At 44.7% G+C, this 27,154-nt stretch overlaps 1 protein-coding gene across 11 annotated transcripts in view; it reads right to left on the bottom strand.

Moving 5' to 3' along the window:
• The window catches only part of TENM4 (teneurin transmembrane protein 4), a 719,612-nt gene that overhangs the window by 409,330 nt on the left and 283,128 nt on the right, over positions 1-27,154 (bottom strand). For 2 of the 11 annotated variants that reach the window (XM_064576841.1, XM_064576842.1), the window contains one exon: positions 24,622-24,718. The exons of the other annotated variants lie outside the window; for them this stretch is intronic. The gene's annotated coding sequence lies outside the window, so the exon portion shown is untranslated. The remainder of the gene's footprint in view (positions 1-24,621; positions 24,719-27,154) is intronic. 11 annotated transcript variants of the gene reach the window in all.

Raw genomic sequence — 27,154 nt, 5'->3', positions numbered from 1 at the left:
TGACCAGTGTGACTGAGGAACTGAGGCTTTAACTTTTCTTTTCAGGTGTTCTCATGGCTTTTAAAAGAGCTATGCAATTTTAATGAGCTTAAATAGCCACCTGTGACTGGTGGCTACCGTACTGGAAAGTACAGGATGGAGCCGTGTCACTTCTTGGCTTAAAATCTTTCCAGGTCTTCAATCCCTGTGACATACTTCCAAGGCCCAGCTCCATGTCCAAATGAGGGGTGCTCTCTGTGCACACCCTGACCTATAACCACTGTTCCACACCATTCCCTGCACACACTGGCTTGTGCCTTTATCCTTCTGCTCTGAGTGCTCTTTCTGCCTTGTCTGCATGAGAATATCTTCCAGAAGCTCTTTCCCACCCAAGCACAGGTCAAGGGTACCACCTCTGGCTTCCCCAGCCTCCAGGGCTTCTCCTCACCCTGACATTGACCCAGCAGGGTTGTACTTGGCTGGTTATAGGTCCATCTCCCTTTCTGGTTCCTCCCTGAGGACTAACCAGGGCCCCTGTTGTAAGCATTTCTGTACCCTGGTCCCCTGCATAAGGCTTGGCTATGGCTGATGCTCTGGGTGCACAGAGATCTAGCAGAACACAGTCCATCCTCACGGTCCCACAATGCCCCACCTCCCCGTCAGGAGGATGTACTGAATTCCACCAAGGGCCTGCCACTTCCCAAGGCTGGTCCTTTTTGTATTTTTCCCATGTGTCACTGTGATTCATCAGCCCCAAGACGCCGGCACTTGCAAGAATCATCATCAATTCCGTAACAGCCTCTTTGAGAAAAGAAAACAAAGCACAATGTGTAAATGACACATTGATTGTAATGACACTTTCTGCTTTCAGAAATGTCAAAACGTAAAGAAAAAAAAATTGCCTCCAGGGAGGCGAGGCAAACCATGAGCTGGCCTTTCGGGCGACACCCCTCTGGAGAATCAGTCACAGGTGGCAGCTGGAGGGCACTTTCGACAGCTTCTCACTCCCTTATCCCACCTGCTCTCTGACTGGGTCCCCAGGACAGGAGAATTCACCTGTGTCCTATGAGTTTCTGAGTGGATCAAACAGATATTTGAATACAGTTTTTTATCTGATTATAGAAATAAGACATGGTTATTGTACAAAATTCTCTTTTGTTACAAGGCCTTTGAGTTGGCTGTTCCTTCTTCCTAGAGCACCCATACCCCAGATTTCATTTGCTGTCTCTCTCTTATTTATCGGGTCTCATTTAAATGCCCCCCCCGAGGGCCTCCCCCCCGCCAGAACATCAGAAGTTGGTCTTCCCTCCCTGCATCAGTGTCTCTCAAATTCACAGTCTCGTTTTTCTCCCCAGCACCTGTCAGCATTTGGAATTAATTGTGTATTTTGCATTCTTTGTCTCTTCCCAGCAAGACGGGAAGCTTCTCAAAAGCAAGGATTTTGCACAGTAGGTGCTCAAGAAATTTTTGCGAGTAACAGAAAATACAGAAAAGCATAAAGCACATATAAAGCCCACTCCGCCCCCAGGCTTCCCCATGACTCAGTATCACAACCAGCATCCATGCACAACGACACTCCCAGGCCCTTTCTGCACCTGTTTCTGCTCACACACGGTCATTTCTTCTTTTTTCTGAAGATGCAACCTCTTTTTATATTACTTTGTAATCTGCTTTTTTCCCCTCCACTTACTGTATCACAAACATCTTCCACAACCATCTACGTAGCTGGCTATTACGGTTTTTAAAGAGGGCCTACCATTTCCTGGCATGGAGTAGCCCTATTTGCTTCACCAGCCCTTACAAGTGGCGCTGAGGGCGTTCTAGTCCTCCCGTTACGACACACAGTGCTGCAAAGGAGCATCACTGTGCAAATACCTCTGCAAGAGAGTCTACTTAGGTCCATTAAAGTGTCATTACTGGGTCAGAGGGTATGTACATTGTACGGGACTTTGGGTAAACAGTCAGAATGGGACACTTTTCAGGTGAAGAATCCTGCCGTGAACGAGAAGGTTGCAAGGTTCATAGGGAATTGAGAAGAAGAAAGGAAACCGGCTCATGTCCATCACTTGAGCAACTACTACTATCTAATTTGGAGAGATTTCTAGAGTCCCCTAGGGGCCCAGCACTCAGGGCCCAGCAGCCCTGAGAAGGCGTAAGTCCTTCCTGAAGAGCCTCGTGGAGCTCTTGACTCAGCCAGTGTAGGCTTGATTGTCCCAGGCTTATGCCAGACATTCTTTTTGAAAAAATGAACTGTCTCAAAAGGTTGAACTGTCTTGAAATGTTATATCTTGAAACCTATATACATGTGCACATGCTAATAAAGTGCAGTTTATAATTATATCCTATGATCATCCTTGACTGAACCCACAGGTGTGAGCTACCAACTAACCCCAATTTCAGTTCAAAAGGGTGAAATCACTATTTTCTACCCCTTAACCTATTTAACAGCTGCTGTAAAAGCGATGACTATTGTTTGGCTCCATCTGGAACTCCATTTGTGTCACTGCTTCCTTGTAATTTGTATCACCTGTGTCTCCAAAAGAATCCAGTCTGACGGTGGGTACAACCCTCCCATCTGGAAACCCGGGAACAAAGGATGTGTGAAAACACAGACTTCACCGGCCTCTAGGATTCACGCTGTTAGAATCCAATTCTCCCTGCCCCTCCCGGCTCTGGATTCAACTGCCTTCACTGCTGTCAGATACCAGTGGTGCTGATCCTTCACATGTAAAGAGCACAGTGCTGGCTATGATCCACACACCATCCTTTCTTGCACCCGATCCTCACAAGAGCCTTGGGAGGTTGGCCTAGAGGGGTTATTGCAATAATCCTTATTTTGCAAATGGGTCAAGGAGGCTCAGGGCAGGGAAGGACATGTTTATACAGCAAACAGGAGGAAGTTACTATGTGGAAGTTACTCCCACATAGAGATGGATGACTCCCATCCCCATGTTATAGATGAGGAAGCTGAGGCAGTGAGTGGTTCATGAATTTTCTCAAGGCCCTAGAAACACTAAGTTGGCAGCACTGGGATTTGAACTCAAGCACTCTGGCCCCAGAATGTCTCTCATAACCACCATGCCATGCTACCTCAGAACAATGAATTGCTTTTTACTATGTACACGAGAGTATAGCTATACGTTACTTGAGATAGTAATGCTAATCGTAATCATAATAGTAATAATGTGAAAAATACAAGTCGACAACTCCCTCTGTGATGCTTCTGGAAAACTTAAGAGTGCCCACCCATGTTTCAAAGCTAGCCCTTCTCCTTATCCATTTCCCCATCCCCTCTCCACCCCCCATGCTCCCTCCACCTGGAACACTTTTCCTCTCTTGTCTGACTGCAAGCTTTGTCCTTCAGCATGCAGCTTCAATGTCGTTAGTTCTGGGATCCCTTCTCAGATGATGTCTCCTGTCACAGTTGGTCAACGTTCCCTGGGTCAATGTTAATGGCAGGCTTTGACATTGTATCCCTTGGGGAGAACGAAAAAGAAGATGACAATTTTGCTGGAGGAATCCTCTTTTAACCAATGAGGCCCAGGACTAAGATCAGCCATTAATTACTTCACTGAGGCAATGGATGTGTCTATTTAATGTCTCCAGTGCCACAGACATTTATGGAATGCTTTCTTGGTGCCTGTTACTACACTTGGTAAGTGTCACCCCTATCTGAGCAGGGAGGACCCCGGCTTGGGGAAGTCAGGTAATTTGTCCAAGGTCACACAACCAACTGAATGGTAAAGCTGGGGCCTGCAACCAGGTTCTCAAATCCCTTCTCCCAGGGAAAGTGCTTCTTGTAACTGTCATAGTAAAAATGATTTCAGCAGGAATTAGTAGTAGGTCCGGGGTGGGGAAGGGAGAAGGTTTGATGAAGAACAGGATATTTACATAGCCTTGAAGTATAGGGAGCTATAAAATTCTTATTTATTACAAAGGAAAACCTGGCAACAGAGGAACTGGAAACCATCTGTGATGGTTAGTTTTCTGTGTTCCTGGCGAGGCTGTGGCACCCAGTGATTCAATCAAACATTCTGGCTGATGCTGTGCCAGTGTTTTGTAGACACAGTTAACATCTAGAACCATTTGACCTTCAGTAAATAAGGAGATTATCCTCAGCCATGTGGGTGGGCCGCATCCAATCAGTTGAAAGACTCCAGAACAACAACCGAGGTTTCTCAGAGAAAGAAATTCTCCCTTGGACCTCAAGATGGAAGCATCACTTCCTGCCTGAACTTCCAGGCTGCTGACCTGCCCTACAGTTGTGTGAGCCAAATCCTTAAATTAAATCTCTCATTCTCTCTCTCTCCATCTATATCTATCTATCTATCTATCTATCTACCTATCTATCTACCTACCTACCTATATATATATATACACACACACACACACGTATATATAAAGCATGTATATGTAAATGTCTTCACATACAGATCTGTGATTCATTACGTAGTGCGTATATGTGTGTAAATGTATATACATAGAGAACTGATATGCCATCTTAACCAAGTGGACAAAACAACATCACCAGTAAGGGGCAAAAGGGCATCATGTGCCTCCAAATGTTATACCCTTAGAGGGACACATCATTTAGGTGGCATCACTTTTGTCATTGGAAACAGTGAAAATCAAACAATAACAAAGGTCTCTCTCTTCTCAGGTGCTCCCCAGCTGAGAGTGACACTGGCCATCAGCCCGGGGGACCATCATGCACCTGGCCCAGAAATGGGCTCACACTTGGTGAATGTGTTCAGATGAGGGTCTGCTCTCTGTCTGTCCTCCCTTCTCTCCGCCCCCTTCCCCCCAGACTGGAAAACACTCATAGTTGGTAAGTTCCTCTCTACCACCCAGCAGGCCCAGCATAATTCTGTCACCTCCATTTTAGGATGCCAGGAGAGCAGTGACTCACTTTGCACACATCTGTGGATTCCTGTCAGAGCTGGTTATCTGTCTAAGGAGGGATGTTAACATTTATGGTAGTGAGCAGGGACGTGTGACAGTTCAAGAAAGCAAGGTGCCAGCTACCTTTCGGAGCTGCAGGCGGTTTTTATGAAAGCGGAATATTGCCCACTTAGTATTTATTTCACTTTTTATTTTTAAAATGTGATTAATATAGCTCACCAATAAATTTGGCCAGGCACACGTATTTATGAAGCATTCTTGGCAGGGCCCTAATTGCTCTGAGGACAGAGGCAGCCGGCAAAGTGAGCTTCTTCCAGCCTGAATGTGAACCAGCCTCATTTTATGGGCTCCTGAGGTAGCGGTTCTCGTCACGAGTGCCTGGGGGATCATCACAGGAGGCTTCTAGCAAGGAAGCGAGGGTAGAGAATACGGACAGAGCCTGAGAGGTTGGCTGTGCTGGGCCGTGGAGAGAGCCCAAGCAGGGAGGCTGGGGTTCCGTGCCCAGCCTGGCCACGCGAGCCCGGTGAGCTGGGCAACCCCTCGACCCCTCTATTTCCCCTCTATTTCTGCTGTGGCAGACGGATCTACAGCTGCACCCCTCCGTGACTCATTTCCAGCATACTGGACACCCTGGGTGGGTGAGTTCTGGCCTGCTGCCTAGAGGTGTGGCCCAGCCCTCAGAGGGTGCTGGGGGACTGTGTGCTGCTAAAAGAAGGGTCATGGGGATTGTCTTAGCGGCTGCTACCTCTCCCTGTGAACAGTTTGAGCAGGACCAGGTGACAGTGCTGGATTAGGAGAGGAAAGAACTATCTGTTGGGGGCTCCTGGATCCACAAGGTGAAGCAGAGGCCAGAGACCCTGTCAGGCCTATGGGGATGTGCATTTCAGGTGAGTTCCAAAGCTCAGGCCAAAGAAGAGGCTGTCCTGCTCCATAGGCTCCTCATGCCGCAGGATGGGTGGGGTGTGTTGACTTCAGAGGGGTGACAGTGAGATCTGGGACAGAGTATCTGAGACAGGCCCTCGGTCAGCAAAGCACCAGACCCTGCTTTCCCAGGCTATTAAGCCATGGCCATGTTCCTGGGATCTCCCTTCTTCTTTCAGGGCTAACTCATTCACCAAAAGGATGCCTCCTCAGTGTGCCAGGACCTGTGTTCTGCTGATGGGACACAGAGATGGATTAGACTGCAGGCCCACCCTCAGGAGCCCACTCTCTTGTGGGGAAACTGCCAGGAAAACCCAAATACAATATGCTGCAACGCATGTCACAGATGCCATGTCCACAGAGGACACGGGTCCTATAGAGAAAGGAGGGGTGGGGGTAGTAGGGTGTCAAGGAAGGCCTCAGAGAGGACACAGAAAGCACTGCCAAAGTGGGGCTTTGAAGGAATTTGCTAGATGGAATCAGTGAGAGAAAAGCACTCCAGGCAGAGGGATCACACAATGATACGGAGTTACGGAAACCACTGTCTGTGTGGGGGACTCGAAGTACATGGTGGAGGGGGCGAGGCGTGAGCAGAGAGGGGCAGGGCGGGTGATGAGCCACAGAAGGAAGCCACAACCTGCCCCAGCCCCTGCGTGGGCTGCAGAGGAGGTGCCCTCCTGCCCAACCATGAACCCGTGCTGCTGTGAGCAGTAACGTCTTTGAATACGTACAGAGGATACATTTACTCATGTGAGTATACCAGTGTCTGCCAATTTGTATATGCTCGTGTATACATAATAGGAACAATTAAATTCTAGAATATGGGTGGTTGAGCTCAGATACAAGGAAATTCTTAGAGACTCAGGTAGAGTTCAGTATGGTGGGGATTTTGGTATGGTGGAGAGTATGGTGAGGGGGGTGGCGCACAGGGAGTGCTGTGAATTGAGAAAAAGAAGCCTGCTTTCAGTCTCTGTTCTAGGGATACTGCATATCGTCAGGCAGGTTGTTCACTGCCCAAAGACATACAGCTGAGGGGGGTGATTCAGGGCTGGACTCCTGTGTTCCCTTGCGGACAGGAAGTGCCCCATTTCCTAACTCACACAAAGGGACTGCCTGGGCACTGCTCGGTCAGACCAGCTGCAGTGAAGCAGAGATTCTTTTAAATGGAAGAACTAGCTCAGATGACTTCCCAAGTTCCTTCCAGCACTAATATTACGCGCGCACGCACACACACACACACACACACACTCAGGTAAGCTGACTTGGTTTCCTTGTTGGTCAAGGAGGGTCATTCCTACAGCATCATCTTTTGGTTTCGTCAGGCTGGACTCCCCTCCTCTCTGCTTTCCTCTTCCTTCCAGGCAGGGCCCCTGATTCCCCCGCAAACTTGCTGGCCACTCCTCCCCCTCTCTCCACTCCGCACTCCCAGGTCACTTACTCTTTCTCTGTCCTCTGAGCACCACATGGCCCTCCCTGATTCAGAGGAAGGTAGAGGTCAGATCTCACTTCCATCAAGCACCAACTTGCCCTAAGGAAGAAGAGACACTCAAGAGGGAATTCTTAAACCCTCGCTGGTCTTAGCAATTTTCAAGCCTCTATTCAGAGTGAATGACCCTTTCGGAGGGGAGTGTCCGCTGACTGCGAAAGCAAATGAAACGCATTTAATGGCTGTGCAAAAGGGAAGATGAACATTTACTTTGTTTTATTGTTGCTGTGAGTGAGAAAGCAGCCAGCCTGGGGAGGGGGGCAGAGTTGGCTGGGGGTCAGGGAGATAACTGGATGTCTTTCAGGACAGGGAGGAGGAGGGAGGAGGAAGAGAAGAGAGAGGGCTGTCTTGGAGCTGATCCAAGACCCAGGCAGGCAAAGCTTGGAGAAGAAAATTCATGCCCGTCATACCCTGATTATCTGAACTTCGTGGGATTCTGTCTGAGTTACTCCCCCACCTATGGGACTGGCGGTGTGAGTGTGGGTGGGGGAGGGGGGAATTCAGATTTCATGAAATCCACTTTAATCACCTTCTGCAATCCGCAACACTCTGTAATTACAAGGCTCTTATGCTCAAGTACAAAAAAACTCACCGAGAAAGCAACATTAAGCTTGGGAGCGGAAACATGAAAATTCATGAAATGCACAATTAAGGATCCAACGACAATGTTAACTCTCCCCTTTGCAGGCGCAGGCACTGCAGATTATCAACAAATGGGCAAATCTGAACCCCAAGGCATCTGCCACCGATATTAGGAAACCTCACCCCGCTGTAACTGCTCTCTCCATGGATTTCCATTTGCTATTGCCCAAGGTTGTCCTGGGGCCCAGCTTAGGGAGTAGGAGCCCTGGGGGAGGGAGGAAGGGCAGGTCTGCCTTAGAGGGGAGAAGCCAAAGAGTTGTGTTTGAGAAATGACCCAATGCTGGCTGTCACCTGCAGAATCTATAAAAGGCATGGCCAGACCTTCACGTCTCGCCCTAATCAAGGGAATTCAAGAGGAGTAGAGATTGTGGTCACCTTCCATCAGGGTGGCTTCAGCTCTCAAACTGTCCCTTTTCTACTCTTACCCTTAAACCCTTATTCCAGGGCCTTCCTGGTTTTCTCTTCCAGGACCCCAACTCTACCTCTATCTCAATCCTTGCTGCCAACCCCGTGCCCCTAGTCCACTCTGTAAACTGGCTTCAGGCCAATCTCCCTAAGCATCCATTTAAGAAGTACCCCCTGTTCCTGCCTCTTACAATGTCATGTGAATAAAGCAGGACAAAATTACAGCTGAAGTATGATCTTCACTATGTTACATCAGAAAAAAAATAGATAAGGAAATTAACCAAATGTTCACTGGTTCTTTTTGGATTTGGTGCCTGTAGGGTGGGAGATAGGAGAACAAAAAGAGATTAATAGGGCTCTATACCTTTTTTGCTTGTGCAAATTTTCACAGTGAGTGTAAGTTTACAATCAGGAAAAAAATGAGGTAAACTTTAAGTGTCACCTCTGTTCAAAATCCTTCTGTAGTTCCTTTTTCTACATGACAAAATAGAAACTCTGAGCCTGGTATTTGCAACCTGCTAAGATCTGCTCCTCACTGTATGGAGGTGTGATCTGTGTCATCACACAGGGTCCTGCCCTCAGAAGGGCTCAAGCTTGGTTAAATGTTATGCTCTGGCTATCTTCAAATTCTTAATAACTTTTGAACAGGGATCCACATTTTTTATTTCACACTGTACTCCACAAATTATACAACTGAAACTGTGCTTCAGAATGTCTTCATCAGGAGACATCATGGTCCAATGATTCAGAACAGAACAATGCAGACAGCCTTTGGACTGCTGTGTGGGGTGAGGGTCTCCAGGCCGTGGCCGAGATGGTTAGGAAACCACACCATGGGAATGGGGGATGTTCAGCCTGGGGATGGTAAGAGTCAGGGAGGGGAGACTTAACAGATATTTGCTGAGCACCTTGAGTATTCTTCTAGGCGCTAGGAGCACAGTCATGAACAAAGCAGGCCAAGTCCCTACTCCCTCCAATTGCAATGCTAGCCAGCGGAGACCTGCAATAAACAAATCACCACCTACCTATTGTTGGGTAGTGCTATGCAGAGAAATGAATCAGAATGAGGGAGACAGAGAAGGGAGGGGGGGCACTGTTTGATTTAGGACCTGGAAGGAAGTCAATAAGCCCTTGGATGATGGAAATGTGGGAGATGTAGAACATACACACAGACAATTACAATACACTGTGGGGTTTGCCATAGAGAAACTCAGAGGGAGAATAAATGAGGAGCAACCTGCTTAGCCAGGGATGGGCCAGGGAAGGGGCTGTTATCTTGATCTTTTTTCTCCAACCCTCAAACTAGCAGAAAGCACACTGTACTGACTACACCTTCACAACTTCCCTTCTGTTCCCACTACCATGGACTGGCTTGGGTCTTCACTTTCCCTGAATCACTGTAATAAACTCAACCTGGTCTTTTCTTCTCATGCCATACTCTCTCCTGGATGATTACTTCTACTCTTGGGCCTGCAGCCTGAGTCTGATTCTTTAGCCCAACCTCTTTCTTAAACTCCAGATCTCAATATCCAACTGCCCTTGTCCTTGAGGATTCCCAGTGTCTGCAAGAGGGTGCAGCATTCCAACTTTCCAGCTGACCTCACATGGCTCACATGTTCCTATCTGGGCATTCTAAGGTGCTTGCCCAGACCACCAGGACCTTGTGAGCCAGGTGATGAAACTGAGGCACAGAAGCAGAATATGGGGATTTTTCTCCACCTTGGGGTTAAGATAATAGCTTGGCTTTTCCAGAAACTCAAATTCATCAGTGTTCTAGTGCAAACAGTGCCTGAAGATACTTGGAAAGTTCACATGAGACTGAAATACAAAGCAGAAAGTCAATATATTAATTGATAATTGAAAAAAAACCCAAAAAAACAAAAAACACCTGTCCACATTAATCTGACCAGGATTTTCTATACAGAAAGCCAAATTAGCCTTAGAAGGTAGTTGGGTGAACATAGTAAATTACAAATGACATTCCTCACTTGTGTGACATTCAGGGACAAGAGCTTAACAATTCATTATATATAAATCCTTAATTATTATGCCTATTGCACAAATGAAGAAATGGAGACTCAGAGAGGCTAAGGAGCCTGTCCTAGCTCACACAGCTAGTAAGCAGTAAACTGGGATTCAAACTTAGTACCAAAGCCTGTTTGTTTAACCACCAATAAATACCAAATAGATGGTATTGCTATAGAGAAAAGAGTGATAAGCTTTTGTCTAAGTCAAGTTGATATTTAACATAATACCTGTGACAGTGTTCTGATATGGTTTTATAGCCACACAGATGGGAAAGATTATTCTAGACAATTCTCTCCCCAGATGAATCTTTATAATCAGGGTTTTATGTTAAATGCACTATTTGAGGGTTGCTTTTCAAAGGACTTCTGTAAAGCAAGTAAACGACTTTGTTTCTGAAAATGAATAATCATCCCTGATTTACCTCCTACATAGTAAATCTGCTGGAGCCAAAAATACATCATCTGGGGCCAGATAGACCTCAGGTTCCAATTCTAGATCAACATCAGCCATGTTGCCTTGGACACATGAGTCACCTGGACTCAGTTTCCCTTATTTGTAAAACAGTGATGATAATAATATACACTTCACAGGGCTTTTTAGGGGAAAATAGAGAAAATTTGTGTAAAATGCTTAGCTTGGATCTGCATATAAGTGCAATTTTTGTTAATTTTTTTCAGTTTTATCAAGAAATAATTGATATATGTCACTGTAAAAGTTTAAGGAGTATAGCATGATGGTTTGATTTATTCATATTGTGACATGATTACCACAGTAGGTTCAGCTAACATCCATCTTCTCATATAGATATGATAAAATGAAAAAAGAAAAGAAAAATGGGAAAAAAATTCTACTTGTGATGAGAACTCTCAGGACCTACTCTCCTTTTTTTATTACTTTATTTTTTTAAAGATTTTATTTATTCATCTGAGAGACAGCATGAACAGGGGGGAGGGGCAGAGGAGAAGCAGACTCCCCGCTGAGCAGTGAGCCCGACACCAGGCTGGATCCTAGGATCCTAAGATCATGACCCTAGCTGAAAACGTACACTTAATCAACTGAGCCACCCAGGTGACCCAGGACCTATCCTCTTAACAACTTCCCTAGGTATCACAGAACAGTGTTAGCTCTAGTCATCACATTATTCATTTCATCCTTAGGGCTTATTTTTTTTTAAAAAAGATTTATTTATTTGAGAAAGAGAGAGACAGAAAGAGGGAACATGCATGAGAGGGGGCAGGGGCAGAGGGAGAGAATCTTCAAGCAGACTCCCTGCCAGATGTGAAGCCCATCATGGGGCTTGATCTCACAACCCATGAGATCATGACTTGAACCAAAACCAAGAGTCAGATGCTCAACCTACTGAGCCACCCAGGCGTCCCCTTAGTGCTTATTTTTATAACTGGAAGTCCACACCTTTTGACCACTTTACTCCAATTCTCATTGCCCTCACCCTCCACCTCTGGTAACCAAAATCTGGCTGGTCTCTTTTTCTGAGTTTGGTTGTTTTTCTGGTTTGGGATTTTTTGGTCTGTTTGTTTGTTTTTTAGATTCCACCTATAAGTAAGATCATACAGTATTTGTCTTTGTCTTTGACTTATTTATCACAATGGCTTCAAAGTCCATCCATATTGTCACAAATGACAGGATTTCCTTGTGTTTTTTTTTTGGCTGAATAATACTCCATTGTGTGTGCATATGTGTGTTTGTGTGTGTGTGTGTACACATACATATATATATATATATACATATGTATACACTAACATAATGTATGTATACATCCCACACAAACATATGCCAGCATTTGTTAAATGCTAGTCTTTTTGATGGTGGCCATTCTAGGTGTGAGGTGATATTGCATTGTGATTTTAATCTGCATCCCCCCGATGACTAGTGATGTTGAGCATCTTTTCATGTACCTGTTGGCCTTTCATATATCTTCTTTGGAGAAATGTCTGTTAAGGTCCTTTGCCCATTTTGCAAATGGGTTATTTGCGGTTTTTCTGCTACTGAATTATATAATTTCTTTATATATTTTGGATACTAGCCCCTTATCAGAATATACAGCTTGCGACTATCTTTTCCCATTCTGTAGATTGTCTTTGTTGATGGTTTCTCTAGCTATGCAGAAGCCTTTTAATTTGTTGTAGTGCTACTTGTTTATTTTTTATTTCATCGTGTGTGTTTTAGGGGTCATATCCAAAAAGGCATTACCAAGACCCATGTCAAAGAGCTTTTCCCCTATGTTTTCTTCGAGGAGTTTCATAGTTTCAGGTCATACATTTAGGTCTTTAATCCATTTCAAGTTACTCTTTGTGAGTGGTGTAAGGGATGGGTCCAGGTTCATTCTATTACATGTGAATATCCTATTATCCCAGCACCAGTGAAGAGACCAGTCTTTTCTCTATTGAGTGTTCATGGCTCCCTTGTAAAATATTAGTTGTTCATATATGTTTGGATTTATTTCTGGGCTCTCAACTCTGTTCCATTGGTCTTTTTGTCTGTTTTTATGCCAATAACATACCATTTTGATACTATAACTTTGTAGTATATCTTGAAGTCAGGAACTGTGATGCCAGCTGCTTTGTTCTTTCTCAGGATTTATTTGGCTATTCAGGATCTTTTGTGGTTCCATATAAATTTTTAGGGGTGCTTTTTCTACTTCTGTAAAAAATACCATTGGAATTATGATACGGGGATTGCACTGAATCTGTAGATGGCTTTGGGTAGTTTGAACATTTTAACAATATCAATCTTCCTATCCATGAGCACAGGATACCTTTCCATTTGTTTGTGTCTTTGATTTCTTTCATCAGTGTCTTGTAGTTTTCAGAGTACAGATCTTTTACCTCTTTAAGTTAAATGTATTCCTAAGTATTTTATTGTTTTTGATGCTATTGTCAATGGGATTGATTGCTTTAAGTTTCTTACAGAAAATTTGTCGTTAGTATATAGAAACACTACTGATTTTTGTATGTTAATTTTGTATCCTGAAACTTCACTGAATTCATTGATTAGATCTCACAGGCTGTTTTGTTTGGTGGTTGGTAGAGTCTTCATAAAGGAGTTTCTCTATATAAAATCAAATCATCTGCAAATAGAAACAATTGTATTTCTTCCTTTGCAGTTCTGATATTTTTATTTCTTTTTCTTGCCTGATTGCTTTAGCTAGGCCTTTAAGTACCATATTGAATAAGAGTGGTAAAATTGGGCACCCTTGTCTTGTTCCTTACCGTAGAGGAAAATCTTCCAATCTTTCACCATTAAGTATAATGTTATCTGTGGGCTTGCCATATATGGTCTTTATTATGTTGAGATATGTTCCTTCTATGCCTAGTTTGTTAAGAGTTTAAATCATGAATGAATATCGTATTTCGTCAAATGCTTTCTCTGCATCTGTTGAGATGATCATGATTCTTTCATTCTATTATGTGATGTATCACATTAATTGATTTATGTATGTTGAACCGTCCTTGCATCCCTGGGATAAATCCCCCTTCATCATGGTATATAATCCTTTTAATGTGCTTCTGGATTTGTTTGTTTTTTTTTATTGAGGATGTTATATATTTATTGGGGATATTGGCCTGTAGTTTTCTTTTCCAAGAATGTCCTTTTCTGGTTTTGGTATCAGGATAATGCTGGTCTTGATAAGTTTCGGAGTGTTCCCTCCTCTGACTTTTTGGAAGAGTTTGAGAAGGACTGGTGTTAACTCTTCTTTAAAACTTCTGGTAAAATTCACCAGTGAAGCCATCTGGTTCTGGGCTTTTTGTTGTTGTTGTTGTTGTTGGGAGATTTCTGATTACTGATCAATCTCCTTACTTATGATTGGTCTTTTCAAATTTTCTATTTCTACCTGATTCAGTCTTGGTAAGTTGTATGTTTCTAAGAATTTTTCCATTTCTTCTAGATTGTCCAGTTTGTTGGCATATAGTTGCTCACAGCAGCCTCTTAAGATCCTCTGAATTTCTGTGGTAGTAGTTATAATGTCTCCTTTTTCATTGATAATTTTTATGATTTGGGTCCTTTTTCTTTTTTCCTTGGTTAGTCTAGCTAAGGGTTTGCCAATTTTGTTTATCTTTTCAATTAACCAACTTGTAGTTCAGCTAATCTTTTTTCTTGCTTTTGTGTTATCTATTTCATTGATTTCTACTCTGATCTTTATTATTTCCTTTCTTCACTAACTTTAGGCTCAGTTTGTTTTTCTTTTTCTAGCTCCTTAAGTGTGAAGGTAGGCTCCTTATTTGGGATCTTTCTTGCTTCTTAACATAGGCATTTATTGCTATGAACTTCCCTCTTAGAATTGTTTTTGCTCTATCCCATTCTACTTTCCATCTCTATGATTAGATTATTCTAGGTACCTTATAAGTGTATCATACAGTATGTGTTCTTTTGTGACTGGCTTATTTAACTTAGCATAATGTCCCCAAGGTTCATCCACATTGTGGCATGTGTCAGAATTTCCTTCCTTTTTTAAGGCTAATACTCCATCATATGTAAACACCACCTTGTTTATTTATTCATCCATTGATGGACACTTGGGTTGCTTTTACCTCTTGGCTATTGTGAGTAATGCTGCTATGAACATGTGCATACAAATAACTCTTCAAGTCCCTGCTTTCAATTTTGGGGGGTATATACCCAGAAGTGGAATTGCATTATCATATGGTAATTCGATTTTAAATTTTTTGAGGAATCATCACATTGCTTTCCATAGTGACTGCGCCATTTTACATAGTCCCTTTTGGAGAATTATGAGTGACTAAGCAACAGGCACAAGGCCACACAGATTAGGAAGTGACAGTCAGATACTGATGTGGGTCCAACGTGCCCTCATCCTACAGAGTAGCATTTCCCAAAGTCAGGGTTCAGCCAGGAATATCAGAATCCTCCAGCGTACTTATTAAGCATATAGATTCCTGGGCCCCAGGTCTGGGGAAATAAAATCACCAGGGAGAGGGCCCAGAGTCTATATTTTCAAAACAACAAACAAACAAACTCTTGGGTGTTTCTGGTGGGCAGCCAGGTTTGATAACCACTATTTATTATTGTGATAATCATCGTAATTGTTGTCTTGTCATTATCAAAATGTCCTCATTAACCCTTCTTTACCCACATCAGCTTACTGATTTATAAACATCTGGAAACAGTGGGAATGTAAGGGGTCCCAGGAAATCTCAACCCTGGGTTTGCTCTCTGAGCAACTGAGGGCTTTCAAAGGGTGACACATTTAGCATTCTCATCAACAAGGAATTGGCCAGGTGCCTGCCTGCCCAGGCCTTTCTTAGATTCCTGACTAACACTCATTAAGCAGTTCAAGCCAACGTGTCCCTAAGTAAGTGTGTGTAGAGGCAGGCTATTGGCATTTTAATCTTATTAGTGAACCGAAGCCCTAAGATGCAGGAGCCACAGCAACTGCTTACACCTACTGGGTAAAAGTCTTCACACCCTTAGACCGGCTACCTGTCCTTCTGCCATCTCTCACCATTGGCTCCAGCTTTGCACCCTCTCCTGGGCCTTGAGCAAAAGACTCTGGGAAACTAGAGCTTGATGACTTGCAGGGTGCTGGCTGCAGATAGCTGAATAACCGGGTCAGATGGCCAGGCTGCCTACATCCCAGAAGAGACACTGAGTTATCTACCCCAGCCTGATTTGTTGAGCTGGCACCAGGCCATGGGCACTGCTCCCTGAATTCAACTGTCTGTGTCCCCCTCCCCCGTCAATATTCTTGATAGGAGCCAGACAAGGCTATGGGGCCTTGGGAAAGGAGTATCCATAGGCAAGCTTCCCAGCATAGAGCCCTCATTGTTGGAGGAAAAAGGCATGGAAGAGGCAGAGGGAGAGCTTATCTTTTGTCAGTGCTGGACAGCTGAAAGGACTCCAGTGAAAAATGATCTTGCAAACTAAAAAATAGGGGAATATGCAAACTAGGTAACTCTGACTATCATCTTCCCTGGGACAGAAATAGCCGGGACTTTCTCTGCAAATGTTTATAGACACACACATAAACATTAACACACATATACACTTACAATGTTCAAAGTAAATCAAGAGGCCAATGTGAAACAGCCTCATCTACCCATTCATTCAACCATTTATCCATCCATCCATCCATCCAACTATCCACCCATCCATCCGTCCATTGGTCCATCCATCCAGTTACTTGTTTATTCAAATATTAACTTAGTGCCTACCACGAGCATGAGCTACGCTGGAGGAAACAGCAATAATCCAGATCAGAGTTTTCTAATTGGGGGATATTTTTTACTGGAACATCCAGGCTCACCACACATTGTCTATAACTGATTCAATGTCTTGTACAACATATGTAGGGGCTGTTATGACAAATACACATTGAGTTCAGACATTATTGAATCCACGGCAGCTTTCTGTCTTATATGTGTCAGCCAGTGAAAGCTAAGTGTATATAAATCCTAACCACTGAGAGATCTGGACATGCTCCAGCCAAATGGAAGTGCAGAACGCTAATACACGGTTTCATGAATGGAGATGATCACAACCATAACCACAATAACTAATTAAATATGTTACCATGTGTTGGGCATTATTCTAAGTGCTTTACTTGTTAATCCCACAACAAATCTGAGGTAGACACGACCATTACCCCATTTTGCAGATGATCAAACTGACCATGGAGAGCTTCCAGAACTTGTCCATGGTCCCAGAGCATTAAGGATGGATGTGGGATTTAAACTTAGGAAGTACAGCTACAGAGTCAGTCCTAGAGAAGAACTACTTTTTACTTTCCCTATAGAAAAATCAAAAATAAAATTCTAATGTGTATGGGAGTTTATCTACCCTTTATGGGTAGCTTCTGGGTTGGTGATAGGTGGAGAGTTCAGGGTCCTGCCTATCTTGTCTCCTTTCTTCCCACAGTGGCCTTGAGATTCCTCTGGGAAATTTGATGAGGTGATCATTAACCCCTTTTCAACTGTAGTTAAGAAAAAGAAAGGAGGGGGACCTGGTGGCTCAGTCGTTAAGCGTCTGCCTTCAGCTCAGGTCATGATCCCAGGGTCCTGGGATTGAGCCCCACATCGGGCTCCCTGCTCAGCGGGAAGCCTGCTTCTCCCTCTCCCATTCCCCCTGCTTGTGTTCCCTCTCTCACTGTCTCTCTCTCTCTCTCTCTCAAATAAATAAATAAATAAATAAATAAAATCTTTAAAAAAAAAAAAGGGAAGGAAAAGGGAGGGAGGAAGGGAGGGAGGAGAAAGGAAAGCATAGTCTTGTCTGTCACTAACTGGGAGGAGGTTTCTAGTTGTCGAGCATCATTACCAAGATGAACCTGGTCCCTATCCTCATGGACTTATAGTGCTGCAGAAAAGCTGGACAGAGATCCGTAATAAAAAGACTGAAAGGTGATTTAAAAAGCAGCAGACTTCATGGTAATGCAAAGCAGGGGTCCTGATTTAGTTTCACGATCAGAGAAGCTGGGGGGAGGGGTGGCGGCAGGGATTTGGGGGATGGGAGGAGGCGGCTGCTGGGCCTAGCTGATGTACAGTGATACAAGAGAGAAAGGGTTGGATTTGTGAAGTCTGGGAGATGGTGTCACTAGAAGCCGGTGACAATTGGACATGGGGCCATGGCAGAGAGGGCGCTCTCAAGGATGACAACCTGGTTTCTGGCCACTAAACCAGGTGTGAAACTGAAAGTAGGGGGCTATAAAGAAAAGATTCCCCTAGGTCCATTACCAGAATTACACAGGTTCCAACATACACCCCGTGCCCACAGTCCACATGACTGTCCACCCTTCCCCAGGGAGACCAAGGCAGGAGAGACCTACTGTCACCACACCCCCTGAAAGGCATTAAGGCCAAGAGAACTGTACACAGCCTACAAAAACATCTGTGGGCAGAAGTGATTCTGGAATGTACAGCAACCGCTTGCAGTAAATTAATAATAGATGTGCTGGACTTCTTCAGAAATATTTACCCAGCCAGAGCGGTTAAGCACTAATAACTGGGAATGGAACCTGAGGCTTACCTCAAACAGCCCTGACTATGGAAAATGAAGAAACGTCATCCTGGCCCTTCCCAATGCCCATGGGGTGGCGGGAGGGGAGAAATGTGCAGAATATCTCGTTCAGGAATGCGAGGATCTGCAGTGTGCTGGAAAGTGGAGAGGGAACTCAGCCAGAGGCCGTGGGAGGCACCAGCGGGAAGCAGTCGGCAGCCCAGAGCTGCTAGCACTTAGGTGATGCTTACCACCTGTCAGGCTGTCCCAGGACCATGACTCTATTAACACTTACTCCTGGGCACTATTTTTGGGTCCATCTTACAGGGGAAGGGCTGAAACTCAGAAGAATTAAGGAACTGGCTGGGACGTGATGAAGCTGGGATTCAAACCCAGGCAGGCTGGCTCTAGAGTATGGGACCTGAAACTCCTTTGCCTTTGCTGCCTCCTGATATCTTTTCCAAAACAGTCAAGAGAGAGGGACAGGGAAGAGGAAAGAGACCCTCCATCTAACTGCCAAGGCACACTTGTGTCCCCCGTCTCCAGCCCCTGCTGAGAACTCTGGATTCTTCCCATTAGCAAACACAGTAGCCATTTCTTCATTTATTAGTTATTTACCGAGTACTTGCTGGGGGTCTGAACCCCTGTGCTGGCTCAGATGGGGCCTTATATAATGCACACAAAATCTCCCCCTCTGAAAAACTCTCCCTGTCCCCTCTCATGCAGAGAGCCCTTTTGTCCTTCTTCAGAGCTCCCAACCAGCCTTCAAGTCATTCTCTTGGATAGAATTTCCAAAAATAAGTTCTGAAAAACAGAAGGGTTGGAAGACACATGCAAAAGGGGTTCTGGACAAAAAAAATTTTTTTTTAATTTTTTTTTATTTTTTAAAGATTTTATTTATTTATTTGAGAGAGAGAGAGAATGAGAGACAGAGAGCATGAGGGGGGGAGGGTCAGAGGGAGAAGCAGACTCCCTGCCGAGCAGGGAGCCCGATGCGGGACTCGATCCCGGGACTCCAGGATCATGACCTGAGCCGAAGGCAGTCGCTTAACCAACTGAGCCACCCAGGCGCCCCTGGACAAAAAATTTTGAGCAACATTACTCACTGCAGGACTTCTCAGAACCTTGAGTAGGCTAGTGGCAGTGAGATCTACCAGGAGCAACTCAGTTTACAGCCCTTCTCAGATCACTCAAAAGGAAACCCTCCTCCTTTTCTTTCTAAACAACATTTTGTAGGACTGATATATCCTGGAACACAGTTTGGGACACTTTGCCATGGAATAGCAACTACTATGTCAAATTTATGTTTGGTTTTGACCCATCAGTCCACTGGCAGAATCTGCGAGGCTGGGAACTCTTTCTTACTCATCTCTCCACTTCCCACCTTCAGCCAGCCCTAGATCAGAATAGGTCTCTGAAGGTTTTCTCTGAGGACGGCACAAGTGAGTGCTGCAGAACGCAGTTGTGGGATGCACGGGCATTCAGAGCTGCATCTGCCCGCACCTCTTCCTCTGTCTGCAAGGCTGCAGGCCTTTCTTGCCAGCACGAGTCTCATGAATGGCTTCCTTTTCACTCCGGACACATCTTGTCATGGCACAGAGGCTCTTCACCACCTGGTCCCTATCCACCTCTTCTGGATCCTCTCCCACATTCCGCACACATATCCTCAATTTCAACTCCACAGAAGTGCAGGCAGTTTCGAGAGCACAACACCGCTCCTTTCAAGTGAGGTTCTCAGCTGCTGGCCTCTCCTCAGCAATCTGGCCTGTGCAGTTGCCCTTTCTCTCATCCGCAGCTCAGAGATCTGGGCTACTCTGAAAGCTCTTGAGGCCCCCCTGGCTCCCCATCCCTGAGGCTGGGCCAGATGCCCCTCCTGGAGAGGATCTGGGCCATCCTATCCTAAGCCACACCCATCTCCCTGTGTGAGGTTCATACTGGGCCTCTTAAAATCCACAAAACATCTCCCTCCTCTATGAAGCTCTGCCTGGCCAGGACCGGGCTGCACCCTGCCAATCAGACACCCTCGGAGGCTGGGAACCCCCGGCCCTTCGGGAGAGGTCTGGTGAATGGACTCACCGCTTCGTAACCAAAGAAAAGCACAAAGCCAGGGCCGAAGCACGCTTTGTTGGACCCCCTTCTCCCAGTGTGTTTTCTTCACAGTTTTCCAACTTGTACAACCATAAAAGAGCTTTGCCACCACAGTCACATCACACAAACGAAACCACGATGGACGCAGTGATGTTTCCGGAGCTCTGAGGGAAGCAGATCAGGCAGAAGAGGCAGGAAGGAGGCGGGAGGGAGTTCGGGGAGCTGGAGCCAGGCCCCTGTAGAGGTGGCTGGGCCTCAGACTCTGCCCGTCTGCGGGCGGAAAAACAATCGCTCCCCTTGGACAGAAAGCACAGGACTGCCTCCCAGAGATGAAGGTGCCAGACGGAGCCTACTCAACGGAATGCGCCATTCCACCAACTGGCAGGGAAATGAGAGGCACAGAATCAGCAGGAGACCTAGCATCTTCTCAGCTCTGCTCTCCTCCTAGCTCTGCTCTTAATTCCCCTCTTGCCTGGGCCTCAGATTCCTCTTAAACCAGTGGCTCTCAAGATTTTGGGCTGTGACTCACAGTAAGAAATACAATGGACATCACAACCCAATGTAGACACACATACAGTACACACATGGAACTTAAGTTTTACTTATGCTTACCTTTACTACCTGGTATTTTCTATTCTTTTATGTTCATTTATAAATTGTGACTTGTAAATTCATTTTATAAATTTTTATTGAAGCATGATGTAAGAGAGCAGTGTGTACCCGTCATAAATGACGAGCCAGATAAATACTCACAATCAAAAACACCCACGTAGCCAGCCCTCAGATCAAGAGACGGAGCATTAGCAGGACCTTGAAAACCCCCTCTTGCCTTTTCCCCTTTACCAACTCCTCCCCCAAGGGTAACCACTGTCCTGAGTTCCAATAGCCCAGACTGGTTTTGTCTGTTTTTGTACTTTATAGAGATGCAGAAAAGGTTCGTAATGCCTGCCTTTTTCTTTCCACATTATGTGTGGGAGGGTCATGGATGCTGCTCTGTACAATATTCCATTGTGTGGATACTCCACAGTTTATCCATTCCACTGGCCACGTTTTGTGGTGGACATGAGTGTGCATGCCCCGTGGCTGTGTACCCAGGAATGGAAGCACTGGTATGGAGACGTTCAGCTTTGATACTGCCTCTTTTCCAAAGTCACTACACTAAATTACACGTCAACCAGCCATGTAGAGTTCTAGTTGCTTCACATCTTTGCAACACTTGGTATTATGTATCTTCCTCATTTTAGTCATTCTTGTGCATTTACTGTAGTTGGTCACTGTGGGCCTCATTTGCAATTCTCTGAGAACCGATCATGAGTTCACATGCTTATTGGCTATTTGGATATCTCTGTTTGAGTCTTCTACCTTTGTTCTATTGCCTCTTCCTTACTGATTTGTGGGAGTTTCTTCTTTTTTCCCGCTATAACTATTTTGGATACAAGAGCTTTGTTGAATATATATAAAGTACATATCTTCACTCACTCTATGGGTTACTGGGTTACTCTGTTTCACTTTAATACATGACAGTCTTGAACCACCAAATTAATTGCATGACCCACTAATGGGCCAGACAACATACAATTTGAAAAACCCCACAAAATAGGACTATGCGGTCTTCCCTGTGTCTGAATACCCCCGAAAGGGGCACCTCTGACCAGTGGCACCCACGACAGCATCAGGCTGAAGCAGCACCCATGTGTGCAAGGTCGGTAGCTGTCTGGAGAACAAAAGCCATGTTGGCTATATGTAATTTCCAAGTTAAAGGAAAAATCCTTGTTCCAAGCCTTATAGGAGAACACAGTTCTCAGTTCTGAATTTAAGATTTGCCAGCCCCAAAACCAGGTGGAGGAAGGGGGCTCAGAAGGATGGCCGAGGTGTGGGACACCTCTGGAATTAGCCTTTCTGGCAGGGCTAGAGGGTGTGTTCCCCCATGTGGGCTCTCCATCCACCGACGGGCCTGGGACCTTGGGGGAGTGGCCTGGGACCTTGGGGGAGTGGCCTGAGACCTTGGGGGTGTGGCCTGAGACCTTGGGGGTGTGGCCCTGTGGAATCCAAGATACCTCAGGAAGTTCCTTTAATCCAACAGGTCAAAATAACTTTCCCTAAACTGATAAACTCCATGAACCCCGGCAGAAGGGCACTCATACATCCTGGGCACTCGCCCAGTGTGAAGGGTAAATTCTACACTGACTCTCATCCCCTCAGAGACCTGTCCACAGACTTCCAGCTCCATGAAGGCAGAGATGGGCACTTTTGTTAAAAGTGGCCAAGGTCACCCAGCTGGGCAGTTACAGAGTGATGCCACAGCCCGAGTTTTCATTCCTATGTTATTCTCCTTCCAGGCAGCTGGTCACTGTGTAGCACGGTGACCACACCTACAGCGTTCAGAGATTCTCTCTCTCTCTCTCTCACACACAGCCGCACGCACGAGCAGACACACAGGCACATGTGTGGGGACACACAGACATTTACACGCAGTTATGTTCACATGCTGTTCTACTCAAGAAATCTGTGGGCTGGACTCTACTGGTTCATTCCACACTCTGCTTGTCAGAGTTTTACCCTCTTGATTTCCAGAAGTATTGAAAATCCCAGAATGTACAAGTAATACAAAATATGTGTAGAGCACTTAACAGTTTGTAAAGCCTTTTGAAACTCTGAACACACATCACTGTTTGAGGATTCTCAAGGTTCCCCAGGTCTAGTGGGGGGTCTAAGGACCCTCCTGGGGACAGCAGTCTTTGTTGTCCAAGACTGAGGTGGTGGCAACAGCCAGAGGTTGGCAGAATTGGTATAGTTCCTCAGACCCACCTTAAAAGTTTCCCTTTTGATGATATATTCCAGAGCAACCAATCCTTCCAATTCCGAGTTTGAATTTCATAAACTTCCCAGAGTTAAGCTTGTGTCCACATGAATATTTACAGGATGTGGACACTTCCCCCCTATCCCTAATCATGCTCACATATTCTGTCCTATTAGAGTTCTTACCACCTCTTGTCCTCCTTCCAGCTAAAAGTAAGTGGCTCCTTCACTACTTATAATATGAATAGGGACTAGCATTTATTGAACACTTCCTACATGCCAGGTAACAACTGCTTTATGTACCTTATCCCAGCACACCTCACACAGATTCTGTGCCACATGCATTAATATCCTTATTTCACAAATGAGGAAATGGATGCTCAGAGAGGACAAGCTTATGGGTTACAAAGTCAGTAAGTGATAGGACTGGGATTGGACCCAGGTCCCACTGATCCCCCAGTCCTGGCCCACTCCAGTGCCTGGGACAGTGAGAAGCAGCCACCTCCTGACTCCAAGTCAACAGAAATATCCATATGGAGGTGGACAACATCTTAGAACCTCTTATCCTACCTTCCTTGTGTTCTCTGAGCTCAGAGAGATGAAGGGACTTTGCTAAGAGCACAGCAAGAACAGAACTAGGCCTGCAACCCAAATCTGGTCTTGGGTTTCTTTCTCTTCAGTTCTCATGGATCTCCCAGGACAAAGGACACTAATTGAGCTCTGTCTGTGTTCTAGGCATGCCTTTTTTTTTTTTTTTTAAGGAGACATTTACAGGATTGGAAAGAAGGAGACCAGGGCAGGAACTGCTCTTGAAACTGGATTATTATTGAAGGAACAAAGAATAAGAAAAGATCTCAAGGCGAAACATGATCTTTGTCTTCAACCATTTTTAGGACTGTCTAGTCAAGAAGGAGAAGAAGGCTTGGCATTGTGAGGAAAAGTGGATTTCAAATCCAGATTATGGAAGAATTCTATAAAAATCTTAAATGTGGGGAAATACCAAGTTCCTCTTCAGTCCCTGGAGGTTTCCAAGCATGGGCCAAATATCTATAATCTACATCTATCTATCTATCTATCTATCTATCTATCTATCTATCTATCTATCTATCTATCTATCTACCTACCTACCTATCTATCATATATCAAATGGCCCATGGCTCTAAGGCCCTTTCATCTCTAAGATGCCATAAGCTTTTGAAAGGTACTAAAATCTTACAGAGAAGGCAAGCAATAATCTTGTACTCCGTGCTCATTGTTCTTAGGGGAAAAAAGGTATTATAAAATAAGTAGAGATCAAGTCTTCCTATTAATGCATATTTAAGAGGTAGAGAAAAAAACCACCCATAACATTAATTTAGATCATGAATACTCTCTGAAGTGAAAAAAAAAAAAACACAACTCACTTTTCTTTAAATCTTCTTAAAAGGGTCTAAGAATAGTCCTTCAAATAATCCTTCAAGTATGCAATTTTAATTTGGACACATGGTAATTTCAGTCTACCTGTTGAAAGAGACAAGAGAGAAATCAGTCATTTTTTATGAGGATGCTGTTCTGACAAGCAGCAGAGAAGATTCAGGCAGCTTGGGGAGCCGGGGTGCGGGGTGGGGGGTGGGCAGTGGCCACAGCAGCAGTGGAGGCTTTGGCCCCAGGCCCAAGACTGGTTTTTGAACCCTCAGAGGAAAGGCAACTAAGGTAGTGATCACGGTGCCTGGCACATAGCAAATGCTCAATAAATACTTAATGACTCAATGAGTAAAAGGATACATGAATAAATGAGTGGACTTGATCATTAACCTTTGATGCAGGGGATTTACCCTACAGGCTCATCTCTTCGACTCTTAGGGAGAAACAGAATTTCCAGGCACAGGGCATATTATGGAAAATAGCACACAGAAAGGTTCATGGTGTAGTGGAGAGAGAGAGGGCTTTGGAGCCAGCCAGGTCTATGTTCAAATCCTGTCTTTACCACCTGTAACTGTGCAACCCTGGGCTATCTCATTTATTTATGTTTACTATTGTTATTAGATTGGAAACTTAGCCCGCTCATTAATTTTCAGCCCTTCTTCTTCCCTAATACAAGCATTTTGAGGTCATAAATTTCCCTTAAGTACTGCCTTGGCTATCTTCCACAGCTCTGATATTTAATATTTCTTTTACCATTCACTTACAAGTATTTTAAAATCTCTACTATCATTTCTTCTTTGCCCTATGAGGGAGTTAGAAGTGCTTTTGTAAATCTTCCTCTCTCTATCTATATATTTTGAACTCACCTTTCTGTTATCGACTTCCAGCTTAATTGTACAGTGCTGGGAGGATGTGAGCTGTAGGATACTGATTCCTTAAAATTTATTGAGATGCATTTTATAGAACCTAGGATGTAGCCAATTGTTGTGAATGTTCCATGTGTGTTTGGGAAGAACGTGTATTCCCCAGTTGTTGGGTGCTATCCCGGGCTAGTTTATTTTTTAACCTTCACACACACTCATTTCCTTATCTGTAAATGGGTATGCATGCAATCCACGTTGAGTTCACTCCTGTCGTTTAGAATGACATTGACCTAGAGGCTGTGCAGACGAAAATGGAGAGAGCACATGAGAAAGAGAGCTGGATGTACTATTTCTTGCTTATAACACTATTAATAATGATACCCTAGAGTTACAGAGCATTTGAAGTTTCCAAACGATGACCACATCTGCCATTTGGCTTCTTACTCTCATCAGACCTGTGAGGTGTCCCCTGGGCAGGTGGAGGTGAGGACCAACATAGAGAAGGGACACACACCAGTTGGTGTGGTTACTTGCTTGGTCCTCCACGCCAGCCCCGCGGGATCCCTCCTTGTTTCCTGCCCCCACCCCCCCTCACACTTGCTCAGTGCAATCTCAGATCCACCCTTGTTACCACCCTTCCTGCCCACATAGTTTCTCACCTGCCTGCTCCATTCCAAGGGAGTTATTAAGTCCCTACTGTTTTAAAAAGACAACTACAAGAAGTAAGTCCAGACAAGATCTTCTTGGCAGATATGATGCCCAAATGGAGCTGAAGATAAGTGTTGGGTCGTGGGTGCCAGAATATCAGAATCTTGAAGGGGGACACTAGTGTTTAAATCTATCAGATGGAGGCTTGGGTTTAGAAAGGTAGAGAAACACTGTGCTGAGTTCAAATAACCTTCATCCAACAAAGCCTCTCCCATGACCTTGTCCCATCCCACTGCAAGTTCTCTTTCTCCTTCCAGAGAGAATTCCCAAGAGTCATCTAAACTACTACTTCCTCTACCCCACAAATCACCATCTCCAGAATGTACTTAGAATCATAATGATGTTATCACTGCAAATTCCAGACACTTCTCCACCTGTGGGGGCCTCTTCACATCCTCCACCAGTGGGATCACCATCTCCTCTGGAAACCTTCCTGCTTCCCCTTTTTCCTCTAAGGACTTTCTCTGTCTCTTTTGCTGCTGCTTCTTTCTCTGCCTCATCCTTAAATGTAAGAGCAAAGAGCCCCCTCTTCTCTCCCTCCTTAAATTCTATGGTTTGAACCACAATTTTCATAATTTAATGAGAGTTGTTTCAATAAAATAAGAACCATAAACTACCATGTATTAAGTGCATATTAAGTGTATGCCAATCACTGTATTAGACATTACTTTATTGCATTTAATCTTCACAACAACCAACTGAGGAAGGTATTATTCATATTCCTATTTTACAGATGTGAAAGGAGAAGCTAAGAAAAGAAGTGGAATTTGCCCAAGATTCCTCAGCATCACTAGATGCAGGGGCACTGGGATTCAAACCACCACCTGTCTAATTCAAAGCCTGTGCTCTCCACCTCTACATTTACTCGCCCTACCCTCCTCTACCCTGGCCTCTGCCATTTGCCATTCTCCCACCATGTCATGCATTCCACACTTCCATTTTTGCTGCTCTTGAAATGGAA

This window comes from Mirounga angustirostris, unplaced genomic scaffold (assembly GCF_029215605.1).
Source record: "Mirounga angustirostris isolate CCGP_5_RB_7025 unplaced genomic scaffold, mMirAng1.0.hap1 SCAF_13, whole genome shotgun sequence".
Taxonomy (NCBI): domain Eukaryota; kingdom Metazoa; phylum Chordata; class Mammalia; order Carnivora; family Phocidae; genus Mirounga; species Mirounga angustirostris.
The sequence above is the reverse complement of the archived record's forward strand: the minus strand, read 5'-3'. Positions and strand labels throughout refer to the sequence as shown.